At 49.5% G+C, this 22172-nt stretch overlaps 1 long non-coding RNA gene across 1 annotated transcript in view; it reads right to left on the bottom strand.

Annotated features, from left to right (window-relative positions):
- LOC113890954 overlaps positions 1-21485 on the bottom strand; it is a 47447-nt gene extending 25962 nt beyond the window's left edge. Inside the window, exons 1-2 of the long non-coding RNA XR_003510627.1 lie at positions 21300-21485; positions 10944-11044 (exon numbers count right to left, since the gene is read on the bottom strand). This is a non-coding gene — a long non-coding RNA (uncharacterized LOC113890954). The remainder of the gene's footprint in view (positions 1-10943; positions 11045-21299) is intronic.
- Positions 21486-22172: the final 687 nt, after the last annotated feature.

The following is a 22172-nucleotide window of genomic DNA, read 5'->3' as shown; positions in this document are numbered from 1 at the left end:
AATTCAACTCAGATCTGACTCACCCCATGTTCTCGCCACCATATCAGAGTTTTTAAATATCTTTAGTAACAGGGCCCCTTTCTGGAGAAAAATGTACACGGAATCTCAATATACAAAACAAATCACTGGACTCCAAGCCATGCCATGCTTCTCAGTCATGTCCAACTCTTTGTGACCCACTGGACTGCACCCTGGCAGGCTTCTCTGTCCATGGAACTGTCTAGGCAAGAATACTAGGGTGGGTTGCCATTTACCACTCCAGGGCATCTTCCCAACCCTGGGCTTGAACCCGTGCCTCTATGTCTCCTGCACGGGCAGGCCGATTCCTTACCACTGCGCCACCTGGGAAGCCCACTCATAAATACTGGACCCATAAATCACAAATAAATATATTCACGCCCCATTATAAAGTAAATCAATGAGCATAATAATGAATTCTGATGAGCATGTGAAATCAGCCATTACTGTTATGGTAGCGATTTTTTCAGGCTCTGCATCAATTTACTCTTGTATTTTGTTTCCATTGCACAGCACTCAACACAGCTGAAAAGCAATGGGTTATTAACATTTTTTATGTTGCAGTCACAAGCTACTCTTCAATTCAAAGTGATCCACAAGTCTGAAGGAAGGGGAATAGGAAACTATAAAAATAAGAAGCCCCAGGACTTACAATACACACTACACCAAGGTAAAGCACAAGAGCACGACTCCGAGATGCCCACACACCTGGCCTCAGCCTGCAGGCTGACAGGCTCTCCCAGGTCATGTCCAGATCAACACTCCAAAGCCTGCCGCACGTTGCACGGAGCCAGCAGACAGTACAGACACGGTTACACACGCTTGGGTAGCATGATCTTTTCTAGGAATCACAAGCCTGAATTTTTCTTTGAAAAAGGGGGAAAAAGGATCATTTAAGAGACAAAATTTTTAAAATTAACAATAAAGCTACAGAGTTATAAGAAATGCCCCCAATGGCAAGATGTTCCTTAAAGTTTTCCCAAAAGAATTAATCTGGAAGCATAAATCAACATTCTAATGGCTTTTTATATCTTTCAATGTATTAAAATACAGAATATTTTGTATTTGAGGATGTTAATTTTCCCACTATTTAAAAAAAAAAAAAAGAGGAGCTTAAGAAAGAAATTCACAGGCATAGAACAGAAAATGAACTTACAGTTATCAAAGAACAAAGGGGAAGGGGAGGGATAAACTAGGAGTTTGGGATTAACATATACACAAGCCTATACACAAAGCAGATAACCAGCAAGGACCTAGTGTAGCACAGGGAGCTATACTCAATATTTTGTAATAACCTATAAGGGGAAAGAATCTGAAAAGCATATGTATATAAAAAATATATCTGTAACTGAATCATATATATAAAAAATACATATTAAGAGAATTTGTGTATGCATTATTGGGTCACTGCCCTGTACACCTGAACCATAACACTGTGAATCCACTATACTCCAGTCTTTCATAAAAGAGTTTAAATTTATATGAAGATAATATCCTATTCACAGCATGAATGCACCCTGCCTTGGCGTGTGGAGGTGGTCCTGACTGGAACACGCACAAAAGGGCATCTAACTCCAAATGCTCAATACGACTGTCAGGATGTAATGAGCTCCTCAAACCAAAGCAGTGACCTTGTTCTATCGGTTCCTCTCCTCACTGGGAAGACAGCACAGCGCTGCTGCACTGGGTATTCCTTCCATGCTCCCTTCGGAGGTGCAGAGCTAAACTGATCTTTGTAGGCTCTCAATGGTTTGCCAAGTGTCACAAGTAAAACAGTAGAGTAATCGGTTCCAAGAATTTTCTTAAATAATATATGGTCTTAGTGCTGAGTAATTTATTAACACAACTACTAATGCCTAAAATGTTTTTGTCAAGTTTTGCAGAGATGGCATAAATGTTTCAGATGCCATCCACCCAGGCTGACTGCCAGCAGAAAGCAGCCCCGTTGCAGAGGACTTCATGGAATATTTATAAGATCCAACTTAAAACAACCCCAGGCACTTGGCCAAAAGTGCAAGATACTTGCTTCATAGTTATAATTTAAGAGTTTTATGAAATTCAACAAAACAGAAGAGAATCTGAACAATCTTAGGTGTCCCATTACACTCTATACACACTCTTCTTGAGACTGTGCAACACACTCGCACATACAGTCTGGATAGCCATCCACTTCCTCCCAAAGAACCCCTGAGCTGTCTTATGAACCTACTTAGGCTGCAAAAAAATACTTGGTCCTTGATGGATCTTTTGACCAACATGTGGAAGAAAGCAGAGGGCTGGTATGAGGAGTGTTCCAGGATGCAGACGCTGGGGTTATTAGACCATTAGACAAACTCTCTATGTGAAAAGTTACTGTGGACAAAGTCCACAAACAGGATGGCCCTGCACTGCCCAGTCAGGGGGCACCACGATCAGCCTGACTTCTAGTTTTGAGTAAGACGAGGTGTCTCTTGGAAGTGGTGCATCCGGAGATGGGAAGTCACACCTGAGTAAGGAGGAGGGGTGCTGATGCTTCTCTGGGGGAAAGTACAGACTAAACGAACTTCAGGAACTGTTCATGTGGCCTCACTCACTCCAGGCCAGTTGAAGCGGTGTCACTTACTTAGTAAAACAAAAATGGTACCCTGATGAGGCCTACTTCCAGGGATTTGGGGGGCGGAACTAATGAAAACAGGACAACTCCCACTATATTACATGGAGAACTAGTTTAAAATACAACATTCAGGAAACTACATAGCTGAGTGCAACAGAAAGAATAGAAAACACCAGAAGCTAAGAGTAAAAAGAGAAGGATGTTGTCAGCAGGACTTTGGTGCCCCGAGGCCCTGGGAACCGGAGACAGGGCTGCCCCCCTCAGCTTCTGAGCATGCGGCCTGAGTCTGGAGTGGGAGCACAGACCCTGCAAGGGATGAACGCTGAACCACCAAAGGCACCGGGGACAGACGCAGGGTAAAGATGCCGGCTGTCTCCACGGGGTCTGGAGAGGCAAGATTATCCACAAGACACGGAGGACCAGCCGCAGCACAGGAGGCTGGGGCGTGAACGTGAGCGCCGGGAGGGACCTGGGACTCCAGGCAGAGAGCCCCCTTTACACGCGCCAGAGCCACCGCGCCTGCATCCAGCCCCGCAAAGAGCCAAGAGGCAGATGGTCTGGTTGGATAGGTGCAAACCAGGCCAGAGGGAGGTCACGCACCCACCCACACCCCACACACACACTCACACACACTCTCACATAACCACACACACACCACATACACACACCATAAGTAAACTCTCACATACACACCACACACCATATACACACACCATACACAAACTCTCACATACACACCACACACACACACACCACATACATACATACTCACATGTACCATATACACACACACTCACATACACACAATCACACACACCATATACACACACTATATACACTCTCACACACTTACATACACACACACACACCATATACACACACCATACACACACGCACACACTCACACACACCATATATACACCCCTTACACATCCCATACACACACTCACATACACACTCACACACATCATATACACACACTCACATATGCACACACACACCATATACACACACCATACACATACACTCACATATGCACACTCACATATGCACACTCACACACACCATATACACACACTCACATACACACCACACACCATATAGACACACCATATACACACTCTCACATACACACACTCTCACAGACACACATTCTCTCACACACCACATACACACACACACCACACACTCTCAAATACACACCACAAACACATGCACACCATATATAAACTCCCACATATACACCACACACACCATATACACACACCATACACACACACTCTCTCTCACACACACACACACACACACCACACCCAGACCAGTTCAGAAGACTGTGTCACGGAGGAATTATGTAATTTCCCACTGTCAAGAGCTACTAAATAAAACAGCTGGTATGTGAACCCAGGCAGTGTGGTCACAGAGCCATTAACACGCAGTAGTAAAGTCCAGGATTCAACCTCTGCAGTGCTGCCCTAGCAGCTGAAGCAGGTAGGAGGGAAATGTATCTGGGCCGGCAGGGGATGCTCTGAAAAGAAACGACAGATTCTGAACCAAATGCAGGGGAACGTGATACAAACCTTGGAAACGGCTCCCATGGCACCTGAAGGAAAACATTCACCTTATGTGCATGGATGAGAAAAAGTTACAAATTAATAACCAAGAGTCCAGCCTAAGCTTGTAAATCCTGAGGAGAGGACACTGACATGAATGTCTGTGTCCCAGAGGACTTACAGGCTGATGCCATGACCCCCAGCATGGCCACATTTGGAGATGAGGCCCCGAAGGAGATAAAGGTTAAATGAGGTCACAAGGGAAGGACCCCCAGTCCAACAGGATTAGTGTCCTCACAGGAGCAGATGCCAGACAGCCCCCTGACCCTCACTGAGGGAAAGCCCACAGAGGTCACGGGGAGAGGTCGGCCTCTGCAACCCAAGCGAGGGCGGCCTTCCCCAGAGCCTGACCTCACTGGCAGCCTGGGCTCAGAGGTCCAGCCTCCAGAACTGGGAGATGCAGACGCCTGCTGACGAAGCCGCCCGGTCAGCGGTACTTGGTCACGTCAGGCTGAGCTGACTGACACAGAAGGAAATGAAGGATCACGACACGGAAAACCGTGAGGCGAGATGCTGTTCTACAGCTCGGGCCTTTGTCGACGATGCCGAGTGTTCACAGACAGGCCGTTCTCCAACTATTTCCTCTCTTAAAAATCGCCTCCCGGCTTCCCTGGTGGCTCAGTGGTAAAGACTCTGCCTGCCGATGCAGGAGACTCGGTCCGATCCTGGTTCAGAAGAGCCATGTGTCACAGCCACCGAGGCTGAGCTCTGGAGCCCATGCTCCACAACGAGAGAACCCACCCCGAAAGGCCTGCGCACCGCAGGAGAGTCGCCCGCTCGCAGCAGCTAGACACAGCCGTAAACAATTAAACATGTTAAAACTGCCTTCACGCCTCTTGGCCGTTTTCATTTTCATACAAATTCTTTAATCAGCCTATCAGTCTCCATAAACACTGCACAATTTTTATTGGAACTCCACTGAATCTACAGATGTATTTGTGATGACATTTTTACAAAAAAGTGTTTTCTAATCATTGATACAGCAAGTCTCTTCACATAGAAGGATCTTTATTTCAACCAAGTTTTACACTTTTCCGTATGGAGACCCTGCACTTTGTTCAGTAGATTAACCGTCAGCCATTTCATCTTTGTGATGCTACAAGTAATTTATTAAGATTTTGTTTCTAATTATCTAATGACAGTGTATAGAAGTGCAAGTACTAACCGTGAAAACTTGACCCACCAATTCTAATATTCACCTGTAGATTCTTCGGATTTTCTATGTATACTACTCAATAACATCTGAGCACACTGAATCTGAATCAAACACTGGAACTATTTTCTATCTGCTGAATGGTTTCTTCGGTAGCAGTGTGACTCTGTGTTTTAAAGGAATGTTTAGGAATTATGCTTCCAGGTTACTTAGATTTCAGCCCATTAGCAGAATTGAACTCTTCCCCACCCACCCCCATCCTCAGCCCAGGATGAGCCAAGCGCCCTTTACTCTGGGCGTGGACCACACCCTGTGTCAACATCCACGTCTCTAAAATGCTTCTTAGATGACACCATCTTCTCCTCCCTTGTCTCTCTCTTGTCCTGAAAACAAGGCCTGTCTTCTTCAATTCTGTATCCCCAACACCAACTGTAACATAAGAAGCTCTCTATAAATATCTATGGAACCAAAGGGCCAAGCTAGGTTATTTGAGTCCAGTAATGGCCAAGAGTTTCACTAACTGATCTTAATCTTTGTGAAAGCAGGTGTAATTAATAACCAGCTTACAGGAAACTCTGGGTCAAAACAGAGGTTAAGCAGGAACTGTCCACAGTGACTAGCCTGGTGTGGGCAGATTCAGTGGGCACACGCACTTCCCCTTCTGGTGGGCTGGGTCCATACACACAAGAAAACACTGAGAGCATGACCCCAGGGTGAGGTTTCTGTGGGGTGTGCACATGTTTCAGACACGCATTACCGCCTCTGCATCTGCCTCTCACACCCAGGTCCTCAGGAACAAAGGATCTCTACAGCAAATAAGAGCTTCAACTCTTAATAATATTTTAAACTAATCATAACCAGTGCATGCTTGCGTGTGCTAAGTCGCTTCAGTCATGTCTGATTCTTTGCAACCCCATGGACTGCAGCTCATCAGGCTTCTCTGTCCTGGGGATTCTCCAGGCAAGAATACTGGAGTGGGTACCCTTTCCCTTCTCCAGGGGATCTTCCCAACCCAAGGATCAAACCCAGCTCTCTCGCATTGTGGACGGATTCTTTACCATCTGAGCCACCAAGGAAGCCCAAGAGTACTCGAGTGGGTAGCCTATCCCTTCTCCAGCAGATCTTCCCAACCCAGGAATAGAACCGGGGTCTCCTGCACTGCAGGCGGACTCTTTACCAGCTGAGCCACCAGGGAAGCCTCGTTCTTTACCACTAGCACTACCCAGCCAGGCTCCGTGTCAAATCTCCAGATCGCTACAGTCACAGTGGGCTGTCAGCCACAAAATTCTTGTGTTGAAGCCCTAACCCCAAATGTGACCGTTTTCAGAGATGGGGCCTTTGGAGAAGCAATTCAGGTTAAATGAGGTTACGAGGGTAAGGCCCTGATCCAACAGGAGACCAGGGAGAAACCCCAGGAATCTGACAAGAGAAGAGGCCACAAGACCCAGCAAAAAGCCGAGGAGAGGCCTTGGGAGAAACCCTACCTGCTGGCCCCTTGAGCTCGGGCCTCCAGCCCCCCGACTGTGCGAGGACACACGTCTGGGGCTGAGCCAGCCAGACCAGGTGCTTTGTTACAGCTGCACGAGCTGACTAATACACGGGCCCCACACGCAGCTGTCGGACGAAGGCCCTCCTGTGTGTCTGCACCTGCCCTGTCCTTCCCCCACCCATCACTTCCAGGCCCCAGCAAACTGCAGAGCACAGGTCTCCCCCGACGTGTCTTCCCCAGGAGACCCTGCACTGGATCTGGGGAAGATTCCCACCCTCAACCCCAAAGGACCCACCCCATGGGTACAGCCTTCCGCGGGGACACACAGACGTGGGCAGCCACAGCAATGGAGCAGAACTCACCTAGCACACGGCGGGGCGGGGGGCACCTGACCCTTTCACACGATGGAAGAGGAGAGGCCACGCCAAGGGAGGGGATGCTCGGCCTGGCCCGACTCCAGGCCGACTCATGGTTTACCCGGTGCAGTGGTGGAGTAAGCGAGGCAGAGAGGCACGCGGCTGTGAGATTTATCGCCCATAAAGCCCTGTGACCCGCCCCAGGAGAAGCAACAGGGCTGCTGTACCCAGTAAGTCTGTGTCAACATACTTGTGCTTACATGTTTATGGAAAACTCTAAATTTCTATAAACACTTAAATTCCTACAGAAGATTTCACTCCTTTGCTGCTTCTCTTGACTTCTCCGAGGTCCCCACCAACCACCCTCTTTGTGGCAACCTCAGTGCGACCATCCTGGGGGCAGATGAGGCTCATGTCTCCAGTGCCTCTGGCTCGCAGACCGCAGCAGCACGAGAAGGGGTCTGCAGCTCTGCTGCGGGGCTGGAGGCACAGAGGACGGGCAGTCGCCTTCCAGCGTGAGGACCACATTCTGCTCCTAGAATCTGAGCCGCGCACGAGCCTCACACCTTGTCCCCACTACATCCAAGCCAGTGACATCCAGCAACGTCTGCAGCTGGGTTAACACAGCTGTACCCGTGGTGATTTCTTAGGTGTTTTTCTCCGCTTTGATAATTACAGGATGGTTCTGTGTTCACATTAGAGGGGACCTGGTAAAAGATACACACAAATCTGTGGTATTTAGCAACTCGGCTCTAAGTCTAAAATCATCTCAAAATAAAAGCTTGAGAAAAACAAAACACTGGCTTTGGATTTGACCTGGAGGTGAATGAGTGGAGGAGATACGTGGTCGCCGGCTCTCTGGTTCAGGACTGGACAGATGGTGGTCCCCCCCAACTGCGAACAAGACCCTCTATTTACTAAGACAACACCAGCATCTGTAACAAGCAGTCCCCAGCACTTCTGAAGCTGCCTCCAAGGCCAGCCGGCTCTTGGTCTTCAGTCTGTGGTGCTGGGGTCTCTCACATGGCAGCGTCAGTGGCCGGAGAGAGAAGTGAGGCACTGGCCCTGGGTTTCATGGCCAGACAGGAAGCAAACCCATCACTTCTGCTCAAAGTCTGTTGTTACCACCAAGTCACGTGGTCACACCCAAGTCACAGAAAGGAAGTTTTTCTGTGAGTCCAAGATGAAGCCGAGGTGATGTGACCGGCACTGGTGGCCCTGACTCTGACCTCTGACCCCGGGAGTCACTTACCAGCCATCACAGCCTCACCCAGGTGCAGGTGGAAATGTTCAGCACCCTGACCTCTGAGACCTTCCCTGGGCCTCAGTAGCCAGAGGTTGCCGAGATGGGTTGCTGTCACCCCAGGAGGTGACTAGTCTGAAGCTGTGGTTGGGGTCAAGGGTCAGCAGTCAGGACACTGCAGAGCCTTAATGAGCCGTGCTTGGCAGCTGCTCTGCTCTAGTGGGTCAAGAGCGAGAGAGGAGAGGCCTCAGCTCTGGACTCGGCTTGCAGGAGGCCAGCCCCAGTAAATGGAGGGACGAAGCCCCATGGCACCCTAGGGCTAGGCCTGTGCCAGGTGTGGACACATCGGGACCTGGCATCACACTCACGCCCACCCTGTGACTCCAGCATGGACACGTCCATTCCAGGGCTGTGGAGTCTGAGGTCACACGTCCCCAGAATCCACAATACAGTGTCTGGCGGCGGGGCCTCACATGCGGGGCTTCCAGAGGCCACGTGTACTGTCCAGAGCTGGTAGCCCCCACCCACACCCACCCAGAGACCCGGCTCCACCCCCAAGGGGCCTGGCCTCCTTCAGGTGCAGCAGCCCCAGCGCAAGCGTCCATCCCGAGTGACTCAGCCTTCCCCTCGGGGCACCTCGTCCGAGGTCCCCATGAGAGATGCTAAAGACCTGTTGGACCTCTGGACATCAGGACATGCCCCTGGTCGTTACTCTGAACTCTTTTTGGTGAACCCTAACTTTTGACAGCTAACATCCCAAATCCCAAACTTTACTTACTGAGGTAACTTCCTTAAAAAGAAACAAACAAAAAACAACAAAAACACACCCCACTGAATGGGAAAGAAGCTCTGTGTCCACATAACATGCTTCCAGCCGGGCTTGCTCGCATCTCTGTGAGGCCCAGGCGGCTGTTTTCACCGCCATGGTCAGCATTCAATCCCTGGTTGGGGAACTAAGATCCTACAAGTTTGCACAGCACACCCCCTCAAAAAAGGATGTCCTCTTTCAGGGGCCCCATAAGCCCCCATCAGTCCCCCATCAGTTCCCCCACCAGCTCCCCCAACCAGCCCCCAACAGCCCCTCATCAGTCCCCACCAGCCCCGCCATCAGCCCCCATCATTGCCCCATCAACTCCCCTTTCGGCCACCATCAGCCACATCAGCCCCCACCAGTGCCCCCATCGGCCCATCAACCCCCTTATGAGCCCCAGACCATGAGCTGGACAAGCTCCCTCTGCTCATCTGTGCTGACAGTGAGATCATAGCCATCACCAGCCAGGGGCTGGGCCCCTGATGTGCCACCAGCCCCTCACCAAGCAGGACTGCTTCATCACAAGTGCTCAGACCCTGAAAGCGCTCCCATTCCCAAGTAATATTTGCTCCTCTGCTAACTCTATCTTGGAAAAACCAGGTTTCCCTCCCAAGAAGTGCAAGTGAGAGAGGAAAAGCAAGTTTTTAGCCAAAATAAGTGGGAAGTAGAGTCTAACTCGGTCTTGACTCGTTTCACAGATTTTCTGATTTAGGGATCTGAAGAGGCCCGCCGCTTCTCTCGTCTGCCCCTGTGACTTCACACAAACCCAGCTGACAACGACAAAGCGCTTTCTTTGTCTCCACATCAGTTCATTTAAAGGGGACATGTTTACCAGCAGCTTAATCTGTTTAGTGCAAATACTCTTACATTCTTTTCCTCCATCAGAAACAAAGCCCTTCAAAAATCGCAGGGAAACTTGAAAGTCACAAACTGGCCTTCGAGGCCACGTGACAGTCGTGTGCATCTCAGCTGCACACACACGCCTCGCTCAGCTCTCCCAACTTCCTCCCTTTGTGAAAAGTTAAGACCAGAAGCTGGCTTTCTGAGTGCTGGTCTCCATTTTTACAACTTTGTGTCACACAAACAATACAGCCCAATAAAAGACTGCTTTGATCCAAAGAAGCCCGCTCCTCTGGGAATTAGCAGAAAGGGAAGCGACTTGTATGTCTGGCAATAAACTTAATTAGATCTGACATATTTAATAAGGGAACAATTGCTTGGCATTTCACAAACAGAATAAACCAAGATGCTTTTCTTTGGCTATTACGTAGTTATATCAGGAAACATTTGATGCTACCAAAGTAACCAGCTGCCTGGAAGTTTTAATATCAGATTTGCAAAAGATGTAGAGTATAATTGTAATACTGTACTTGCTTATATTTTACTTTAAATATAGAGTAATCTTTAAATTGAATTTAACTATAAAACTTCCATAAAATAAAAATGCATGATCTCATAAAATCAAATCAGTCTTTAATTGTAATAATAAAAATTACATTTAAGTAATGCTGTCTCTGAGTTAATAGCTCCATAAAAGAGCAGCTGAAGAGCCAATCTGTGCTACCTGAGCAACTATTTCTTCAACATTTCTGTAAGTAAAAGATGAGGTTTTGATACACTGTGCCCCGATTTGGCAGAACTCTTTGGAGGGAATTCCCAAGGGAACCCACCTGGAAGTGGTGAAAGATGGCAGAGCAAAGACGACTTCTGTTGTTCTCCAAAGGGGTTATTCATTTTAACCAGATTCCAGAGTAAAATGGCAACATTAAATCTGGAAACATTAAGAAAAAAATCAGTGCCAGTTATTACACGTATTAATAAAGATGGAAGTAAATTTTGCTGTTGTTATTCACTGAACAATGAGTAATATTTTCCCAGTATTATACACTAATTTTCTAATTTGTGGACTATGTGGTTTAAAAGTCTGATCTTCATTTTTTAATGCATTATGAAGCTAACTAATAAGAATATTCTACTTCACCAATGAACTTTATTTTCAAGAAAGGCCCCCACTTGTTTATCTTCAAAGTAACACATGTTACTTCTGTGTCTCAGAGAATATCTGAAGAGTTTAAAGGCAGCTGATGGGACAGCAGAATATATTTGCAAATCATTTATGCCTCATCAGGGACTTAGATCCATAATATACAAAGAACTCCTAAAAGTCAACAACAAAAACAACCCAATTCCAAATGAGCACACGATGTAGCTTGTCCACTAAAAGCTTAACTTACCTTTCCAAGGTTTCAATCCTTTTATCCACCCAATTATTAAGCAAAATTACTTGCAAAAAACAGGAGTGACTAGTGACTCTGACTTAAATCAACAGCAGAAGACTGGCCTCTGAACTACCTGGTCCTACAGCCAGCGGATGCTTTCTCAGTTACTGAAACTAAAGGGACAACATGATGAGCCTTGGGCAGGGAGCCCAGGGACACCAAGTCTTGCCCTCAGGCCCCCTGAGGCCTTGAGGGGTGAACATGGGAAACACCCTCCAGGCCATGTGGAACTTCAGGCGTCTCCGGCCGCTGGCCCCAACCCCAGTGCACAACCCAGTCAACTGGACTGGTAAATGCCTTGTTTCCCAAGCCAGTTGGGAACAGACGACTTTAGAGCCTTGAAACACCAGGTGGCTTCTTCACTCTCCACGTTCACGCTCGGCACCCCCACCGTCAGCTGTGGGGCCGCAGCTCTGACCTCATCACCGGTCGGGTTACCACCTGTGCGGTCAGGACAGCAGGCTGCCTGCCCCCGGCGCATCCTCGCCCCCGGCGCACCCTCGCCCCCGCTAACACGGCCTGACGCCTGCTCCGTCCGCACTTAGCGCCCAGGGGTGGCGTCTCCACCCTCCCTGGAAACGAAGCACTAAGCCCCGGGCGCGGATGCACGCCAGCCGAACCGTGAGAGGCCTCGCGCAGCTAGAAAGGGCCTCCTCCTTGTTCTGTGTTCCTCTCCTTCCTGGGCCGGATTTACCTAGACAGCTGGGTCTTCAGGCGCTATTTTAAGCCAGGACCACGACCTTGAGGACGTAAGCCCCTCCGGCCAAGAGCGGAAGACTGCTCTGCGGAGCCGCCAGAGCGGGCCGTGTGCGGTGACGACACGCAGAGCGCCGCCACCGCAGCGACGGGGGGCCCGCGAGGTCCCCGCCCCGCCCCACGAGGGAAGCGGGGACGGAGCCCACCCGACCCACCCGGCTTGTGAGGCGGATGCCGGGGGTGGGGGTCGGGGGTACCCAGGGGCCATGTGGCCGCCCGGCCCCGAGCCGCTCCGGGAGAACGCCGAGTTTGTCACTGACTCCACTCACCTCACCTGCGGGGCCGTCTTCACTGGCTGGAAGGAAGCCATTTTTTCAAAGTGCGGGAAATGCTGATAAACGTCTCGTGCGGCGACCTCTGAGGAGAACGTCCTCTGAAGACCGGCCTCCGAGAACAACCCAGAGGTTCAGGAGGCTGGAGGTGAGGCCCGGGACACGCGCACGCACGCTCAAGCCCCGCCCCCCACCCCTGACGTCCCCTCGCGTCACGCCTGGCCCGTGACGTCACCAAGCGTGTGCGGCTCCCACGCGGAAGTCCCTGGATCGGCCTGTTTCCGCCGGCAGCTCCACTGCCTCGGTGAGGACGGCGCACGGGGGTCGTCTCCCCGCAGGTGACTTTTTAACCCTTCACAGGTGACATCCGTGAGCATGGAGCAAGCATCTTTTCTCTCACTTGCAGCTTCTCTTTAGAGCCCTACAGTAACCCGGAGTTAGCCCCCATTGGGAGCTCCTGTGTGCCCAGCACAGGTGTGTGCAGGTGTGTGCAGGTCTGCCCTGGGCATCTGCACGGGCACGGAGCCAGGTGACCGGTGGGCACATGACACGCCACAGTCAACACAGCGTTCCCTGGGTGCCGCCAGGGACAAACACGGGGGTGCGGGCACCCTGAGGAGCAGGTGCCTGTCCTGGGAGGAGCCACACGTGACTGATGCCCAAGCCAGCCTGGCAGAGGGGAGAGAACGGGCACACGGGGACCTGCCCTGGCCGAGGGGCCCGCTTCAGGGATGACCACAGCCAGAGCACAAGACCACGTGAGGTGCCGGGCAAGGTGGCTGGACAGTAGGCCTGGGCCTTCATCCTCAGGGCAGTGAGTGTCATCATGGGGATGACCAGATGATCAGGATGCCTCTTCCGGTTTTATTTCTTTTCTTTTTAAATTAATTGTATTGGCCTATAGTTGCTTTCCAATGCAGTGTTAGTTTCTATTGTACAGTGAAATGAATCAGCCACACCTGTGTGGATCACAATAAACTGTGGAAAATTCTGAAAGAGATGGGAATACCAGACCACCTGACCTGCCTCTTGAGAAATCTGTATGCAGGTCAGGAAGCAACAGTTAGAACTGGACATGGAACAACAGACTGGTTCCAAATAGGAAAAGGAGTACATCAAGGCTGTATATTGTCACCCTGCTTATTTAACTTATATGCAGAGTACATCATGAGAAATGCTGGGCTGGAGGAAGCACAAGCTGGAATCAAGATTGCCGGGAGAAACATCAATAACCTCAGATATGCAGATGACACCACCCTTATGGCAGAAAGTGAAGAAGAACTAAAGAGCCTCTTGATGAAAGTGAAAGAGAGGAGTGAAAAAGTTGGCTTAAAGCTCAACATTCAGAAAACGAAGATCATGGCATCCGGTCCCATCACTTCATGGCAAACAGATGGGGAAACAGTGGAAACAGTGGCTGACTTTATTTTTGGGGGCTCCAAAATCACTTCAGATGGTGACTGCAGCCATGAAATTAAAAGTTGCTTACTCCTTGAAAGGAAAGTTATAACCAACCTAGATAGCATATTAAAAGGCAGAAACATTACTTTGCCAACAAAGGTTTGTCTAATCAAGGCTATGGTTTTTCCAGTGGTCATGTATGGATGTGAGAGTTGGACTGTAAAGAAAACTGAGTGCCAAAGAATTGATGCTTTTGAACTGTGGTGTTGGAGAAGACTCTTGAGAGCCCCTTGGACTGCAAGGAGATCCAACCAGTCCATCCTAAAGGAGATCAGTCCTGGGTGTTCATTGGAAGGACTGATTTTGAGCTGAAACTCCAATACTTTGGCCACCTCATGTGAAGAGTTGACTCATTGGAAAAGACTCTGATGCTGGGAGGGATTGGGGGCAGGAGGAGAAGGGGACGACAGAGGATGAGATGTTTGATGGCATCCCGACTCGATGGACACGGGTTTGGGTGGACTCCGGGAGTTGGTGATGGACAGGGAGGCCTGGCCTGCTGCGGTTCGTGGGGTTACAAAGAGTCTGACACGACTGAGCAACTGAACTGACTGAGGCGTGTATCCCTTCCTTCTTGGATTTCCTTCCCATTTAGGTCACCATAGAGCACTGAGTAGAGTTCCCGGTGCTATACAATAGGTTCTCATTAGTAATCTGTTCTATATATACTGTCAATACTGTACATGGGTCAATCCCAGTCTCCCAGTTCCTCCCACCACCACCCCTTTCCCCCTTGGTGTGCATATATTTGCCTGTAGAGATGTGGATGGACCTAGAGGCTGTCAGATAGAGAAAGACAGATACTGTATACTAACACAAAAATCTGGATTAAAAAAAGTATATATATATATATATATATTATCTCATGCTGCAAAGCAGAAACAGAGACACAGCCGTAGAGAACACCTGCATTTGTAGAAGATTCTTCCCAGAATTAAGAAGAAAGGCTGCGGAGGGAAGGAGGTGTGGGGCAGGCCGACCCCAGCTTCCACAAGGTCAGCGCCGTCTCCACGGGGCAAGAACGGCACCGGTGCCGGGGGCAGGCGCAGAAGCAAAGGTGGATGCAGGTGGGAAGGTCTGTGTGGAGGCCCTGCTGGGACAGAGGGCGGCCTGACCAAGGGTCCTGCCCCACAGGAGCCAGAGGGTGTGAGGAAGGAAAGCAGATGCTGAGCGGCGCCAGCACTCACGGGGTCAGCGGCTCTGCCCAGCGCCCAGTGAGGTGGGAGTGGGCTTGGGACATGAGTCCCAGAGACGGGGCTGTGGTGTCCAAGGAGCCGGGATTCAGCCTAGTTGAAGTCAGTTCAGCCACGTTTATCGCTGCCCTCGCTGTTTTCCTTGGGGAACCCTGAGTCTAGCAGAGGTGCTGCCGCCTACACTCGCTGAGACACCAGTGCCAAGAGCTGGGGCAGTCATAGAGCAGGGAGGCAGGTGGCTGAGCAGTCTCATGAGAAGAGGCAGCTCTGCGACTCAAAAGATGAGGACTTGTTGGGGGCGACACAGCCCCTCGGGGGGCAGTTCTGACCGTAGCTGCTTTGGAATGGGCTGCTCCCAGACTTCTTGGTTCACTGAGTCCGCAGTGGCCCAAGAATTTGCCTTTCTGTCGGATTCCCACCTGACCCGAAGTCACTGATCTCGGGACCAAGCCCAGGAAACACAGGGGCACAAGGGTGGGCACGAGCCAAGGCAGAGGGCCCCGCGACAGGAAGGACTGCTGGGTACAGGTGCCCGGGCCCCACCCCAAAGGCCTGTAAAACTCCCAGGGGACCATGAAGTGCACCCGAGGTGACACCCGGGGACCCTGGTCAGGGCGTGAGCTGCCTCTCCCTGCCTCGTGTCACTGTTGATGCACGGATATTCTTTTTGTCCTAGCTTTTTATTCTAGGTGGGAGTCCAGGTGATTAACCACATCACAGCAGAGTGATTCAGTCATATGTGTGTCTAGTCTTTCCCACTTAGATTGTTACATAGTATTGAACAGAGTTCCCTACGCTTTCCAGTCGGTCCTTATTGGTTACCTATCTTAAATACAGGAGGGTATGCGTGTCAGCCCCAAACTTCCTGACTGTCCCTCTCCCACCCATCCCCTCTGGGAACCATAATTCCCCATCAAGGCCACTGATGAGATTTGAACAAGCTGGAGTCAGGAAACACAGCATCAGATTTGTCCTCCCAGTTTACACCAGCTCCTTCACAGGTATCACACGGGCCCTGGGCGTGGGCCTCGGCCCCGCCCACCTCACACTGCACAGGCGAGGACCTCGGGCAGCTCCGTCGTCTCCAGCAGCTCAGCCCGTTGTGCCGCCAGCACCGGCACCTGCAGGCCCTCAGTGTGGCATTTACTGAGAGATACCTGGGAGCCGTTAAAATCCTGCCCGTGGGGAATGTCATGGCAGAGTGTGCATTTTAGGTAGATCCTCAGACAGATTTAAGCAGGAAATGAGAGATCTTTTTTGCATAGTGGTGATCCTGGTAAAGATAAAGAGAATGTTGGAAGGCAAGGAGAGATGCGAGTTTTAAACCGGAGGTAAGAGCTGCAGGACTCAATGATAGGAAGCTAGGCGTATGGCTTTCTTTGGAGAGCATCTGTTGACTCTTAACTTACCAGGGTGTCCTCAACTGTCTGACTGACAGGTTACAGAGACAGCTTCAGGCCTCTCCGTTCTGCCTTTCCCTGTGTCTCCTGTCTTTCTCTTTCTCTTCATCATGAACTGCGTGTTGTCTGACCCCAGTGCCATGAAATCGGGCCGACACAGCAGCTCTCTGTCTTCATGTTGAGGAGACAAGCACTAGATCAGACCCACACAGACTCCTGGAAGTGCATGTGTGCTCGGGGCACGAGCATCCAGTTCCTGCCCCTCAGCAGCTCACCCCTCACCAGTGGCCTCAGGAAGGAGCGCCCGGGACCAGCTGAGTCAGGAATAGAATGCGGAGACCTCGCGTGTGAACGGCTGTGTGCGACGGCCTGCTGGTACCTCCCAAAAGTGGGCAGCAGGAGCCCCTGGCCCCACGCAGGCTGCTCTGAAGAGCCGCGGTTGAGGGGATCCACCCAGCAGGCAGGACTTCAGGGCCAGCGTCCATTCATTCTACTTGGAAGGAAGCGCAGCTGAGCTTCCCCGAGAGGCGTTGTTGCTGGGCTGGGTGGTCAGAGATTTGAAAGGAAACAGGTGGAGAGTCGACCACGAGGTGTGAGGAGGCCCGTGGAGAGACCTCTGGACTGGACACAGAAGGAGAGGATCCAGGTCCCATGGAAAGCTTCCAAACGGCAGCCTTGTCCGAGAAGGACGGGTTTGTGAGCATCCGAGGCCTCCTTCCCAGCCACCACGGCCATGTGGATGGACTCTCGAAAAGAGTGGCTACAGCAACGGGGATAGAGCCTGGGCTGGGGCTCCTCGGTGTCAGTGTCCACTCACAGAGGCCACTGTGGCTATGCCACCCTGAGCCACACGCTGCCAGCAGCAGATGCCAGTGCTGAGTCCTCAGGTGGTTCCAGCCCGCAGGGCAACCAGCTGCCCCTGACAGCGGGTGGACAGCGTCACCGTCGTGGGAGAGGCGGGCCTGTCTGTTCTCCAGAACAGACAGGGGCTCCAGAAAGAGATTCGCTTTCTCTGCCCACAATGCTTTTGCCAAAATTGCCATCCATAGAATGATGCAATACCCTTTTCATCAACCGATATTCCTTGTAACACTGCTTCTGGACAGGGAGACTCATCTTGTGGCAAGCCAGCTCCTGTCTGTGCAAGTCCCCGCCCTCAGCACGTCCTCCTTTCCCTGCCTGGCCACAGGACCAGGGACACAGGGCGCCACGCAGGGCTGGGGCAGTGTCCTCCCAGCTGTGCTGGATGCTCTGAATCCATGACCAAGGAAGGTCCAGCATTCAGCTCAGAAGTCTTTCCTGAGTCAGACGGGCCCAGATGTACATGTCCCTGGACTGAACAGGGTTCTTGCAAATCTCCTTCTAACCCTTTATCATGATCATTACCGCACTTGACTAACATCATCCGCCTACATGTTTGCCCCCCTACCTGAAAATCTAAAATGCCCAGGGACGTGGTGCCTGTCACATGCACATTTGAGGAAGGGAAGTGAAAGTTGCTCAGTCGTGTCCAACTCTGCGACCCCTTGGACTGCAGCACGCCAGGCTTCCCTGCATATTATATCTCAGGATAGTCTTCATCATATCCTGGAGTTTGCTCCAACTTGTGTCCATTGGGTCAGTGATGCCATCCAACCGTCTCATCCTCTGTTTCCCCCTTCTCTTCTTGCCCTCAGTCTTTCCAGCATCAGGGTGTCCTCCAAAGAGTCGACTCTTCACATAAGGTGGCCAAAGTATTGGAGCTTCAGCATCAGTCCTTCAAATGAATATTCAGGGTTGATTTCCTTTAGAATTGACTGGTTTGATCTCCTTGCAATCCAAGGGACTCTCAAGAGTCTTCTCCAGTACCACAGTTCAAAAGCATCAGTTCTTTGGCACTCAGCCTTCTCTGTGGTCCAACTCTCACATATGTATATGACTCCTGGAAAAACCATAGCTTTGACTACATGGACCTTTGTCATCTAAAGAAAAGGTAAGTGACATTATATAAATGGAAAAAGAAGACATGATCAGGGATTTCACAGAAGAGGAAATAACAAAGTTATAAGAAGTCAACCTACAAGAATCATATTTCTGTATATAAGCAATAAACAATTAGAAAAAAATGTAAATAGTAAATATTTACAGTAGCTCCAAAAATCATACATTTAGGTATAAATGCTAAACATATTCTGAGAACTGTAAAACCTTGATTAAAGAAAGGAAGGAAGATATAAATTAGATGGAGAGACATACAATGTTCATGGATTATAAAACACTCTTCAACCGTGGTACAGGTTTAATGAAATTCCAATGAACATTCCAGCAGAACTTTTGTCTGTGCATTCAAGCTGATTCAAAAACCAATAGGGAGGACTTCCCTGGTGGTTCAGTGGATAAGCGTCTGCCTGCCAATGCAGGGGACATGGGTTTGATCCTGGGTCCAGGAAGATCCCACACACTGAGGAGCAACTAAGCCCGTGAGCCACAACGACTGAGCCCAAGTGCTGCAACTGCTGCAGCCTGTGTGCCTAGAGCTGGGCTCCGAGACAGGAAGAGCCGCCATGGGGAGACACTGTGCACCACAGCGGAGTGCAGCGCCTGCTCGCCACAACCAGGGCAAGCCGGGGGGCAGGGAAGGCCCAGCGCAGCCAGGAGTCAGTAAATAAACAAGCTTTAAAAAAAATAGGGCAAGACAAAGTAGCCAAAATAGCCAAACAACTGTGGAAAAGAACAGCAAACTTGGAGGACTCCCAGTAACCAATTTTAAGGAGGGGGGGGGGGGGTGTAGCGGAGAATATTTGTAAGTCACTTATCCACCAGAAGACTTGTATCCAGAAACCACGATGGATTCAAGCAATGCTTTTTTAAAATTTTTTTTAGTTTGTTGAATGTTAAGTTTTGTTTTGTTAATTTTTATTGCTAGATATTTGCTTTACAATGCTGTACTGGTTTCTGCCATACATCGACGTGAATCAGCCACAGGTATATGTATAAATAGGCATGTGTGTATTTATAGGTATGTGTGTATACAGGTATGTGTGTGTACAGGTATGTGTGTGTATACAGGTACGTGTATATATTGGGCTTCCGCTGTCTCAGCTAGTAAAGAACCCGCCGACAATGCAGGAGACCTGGGTTCAATCCCTGGGTTCGGAAGATCCCCTGGAGAAGGGAAAGGCTAGCGACTCCAGTATTCTGGCCAGGAGAATCCCATGGACTGTGTGGGCCACGGGGTCAGACACGACTGAGCGACTTTCACTTATGTATACACCACACGCATTGGGACGCTGCGAGGAGGACCGGCAAGCCTGCAGCACCCGGTGCTGGGGAGGAAGTGACGTGGCGGGGACTCGCTGACAGCATCCTGTGAAGCTGCGCATGCTCCGCACCAGACCCCCACTCTTAGATATCGATCTAAGAAAGGTGAACACGCGTGATCACACAGAAAGCAGTAGATGAATGTTTATAGGGGCTTTATCCCTAGTTGCCAAAAACTAAGATCAACCCAAATGCCCATTAAGCTGTGAGTGGTGAGGCACACTCCCCAAATGGAATGTGTCTCAGCAGTAAAAAAGGAACTTGGCTTGCATGTCGCAACACGGATGAATCTCAGCCACATCACGCCTAGGCCAGACCCAAGAGGTCACATACGGTGTGACTACGTGTACAGGACACACTAGAGTGGGCAAAGCTGCAGGGACAGAAAGCAGCTGCGTGGCTGCCAGGGGCTGGGGACAAGGGGAAGGAATTGGTTACAATGGACGGAAGGAGATGTTTATGATGATGGGTTGTATGTCTTGATTTTGGTGCTGGTTACGTGATTGTTTGTGTTCATCAAAATGCATGGAACTGTACAATCAAAAAGGCATGTGTATTTTTTACCTTGATATATTTAACTTTATAAATATTCCAGGTGTAGAAATATAAATTTAAAGGAATAGTATTGCTTCAAAGAGGAGACAAAGGGAATGTCAAAAAATAATGGTGTGCCTGGGTAAATTCTGGTACACCCATACCACGGATTATTTTGCAGCTATTAATTATATTTGTAATAGACAAGCTTGAATTTCCTACCAATAATTAACTCTACAAATGCAGCTTGAAGAGCAGAGCTAAATTTCTTTTATGAGAATCGTAATCTAGAAGAGTTACGAGTTAAGCATACCCAAATGTCCCCTGTCCCACTCCTCCCTCCTTCACCTTTTTATTGATTTGAGCCATTGCTTGTTAAAACCTGAGAGGAAATAGAAGAACAGGGCATCCCAGAAAACAATTAATTTATCTCCCAATATAATCAACACAGGCTCAATAAAAAGAATCTGAAACCAAATGTTCAGATGAAGATTACATGCCTTTGTTTTCCATCCAGTTTTTATGGTGTTGAAACAAGGATTTTTTTTAAAGCCTTGACTTTCAAAAGGTCACATGAGCACCGTTTCCCTAAATCTTTGTCTGGTCTCACAACAAGGCGAGTTTCCTTAATGCTGCCGCCCATCAGGTAAAAGCCAGGCCGAGGGGAAAGTTAAATAAAAAGCTATCTCAAATAGCATTTTTAAAAGGCAAACATCAACCTTGTAAGTATTAAAAGCACGTTCTGAAATCCGCTCTGATGACAGTTTAAGAAAGCTGCTTTTATGTGCGGGGAGCCCTGCGGTGCAAGGCCTTTTAAATGCGAGTGTTTACCTGAAGGACCGGCAAGGGCCGGGAGCTGGCCTTGAAGAGGCGCCGGCAGTGGCAGCCGGGGAGCTCAGCCTTGAACTAATAAACTGTCCCGCACCTTTGTCTCGCCGAGAAAGACCGGCCTGCTCTCTCACAAGAACGTACAAGCCTCTTTAAAGGGCTTGGGTTTTTCACTCTGCGTCTCTGTACTTGTTGACTTAGAGTTTCTGTGAGTGACAGTGTACATCACTTGGTTTTTTTCTAACTCTGTCATCTGTGCTACTGAGTGTACTTTGACTCAGATCAAAGTTGAAAGCTTCTAGAAAGATACACAAACCACAGGGTGACAAATAGCATGCTGTGTTTGACCCGGCAAACAATAAATTACTTTCATCAATCCTGGTAAAGAATCCCATGTTTTCAATGCTAATTCTGAGGTCTGAAATGATAGAACTTGACTACATTCTCAAAGAACGAAGAGCTTTAAATAATAAGGAAAAGATATAAATAAAACTCCCATACTACAAGTACTGAAATTTCCATTGTTCAGAGAACTGTGATTTCAATCTGCTCTTGTCTGAAATCCAGTCGTAAAGTTTAAACTAAGTAGCATAAGTTCCAATAAAACGTGTTAATTTGCCTCTCTTTTCATTGTTGTTGGTTGATCAGTCACGTCTGACTCCTTGCAGCCCCGTGGACTGTAGCTCACCGTCCTCCTCTGTCCATGGGATTCTCCAGGCAAGAACACTGGAGTGGGTAGCCATGCCCTCCTCCAGGGGATCTTCCCAACCCAGAGACCAAAACTGTGTCTCCTGCGTTGCAGGCAGATTCTTTACTAGCTGAGCCACCAGGGAAGCCCTCTCTTTTCATAGTTGAAAATAATTTGTAGTTTATCTA

This window comes from Bos indicus x Bos taurus, chromosome 4 (assembly GCF_003369695.1).
Source record: "Bos indicus x Bos taurus breed Angus x Brahman F1 hybrid chromosome 4, Bos_hybrid_MaternalHap_v2.0, whole genome shotgun sequence".
Taxonomy (NCBI): domain Eukaryota; kingdom Metazoa; phylum Chordata; class Mammalia; order Artiodactyla; family Bovidae; genus Bos; species Bos indicus x Bos taurus.
This window is presented reverse-complemented; position numbering and strand designations above follow the sequence as displayed.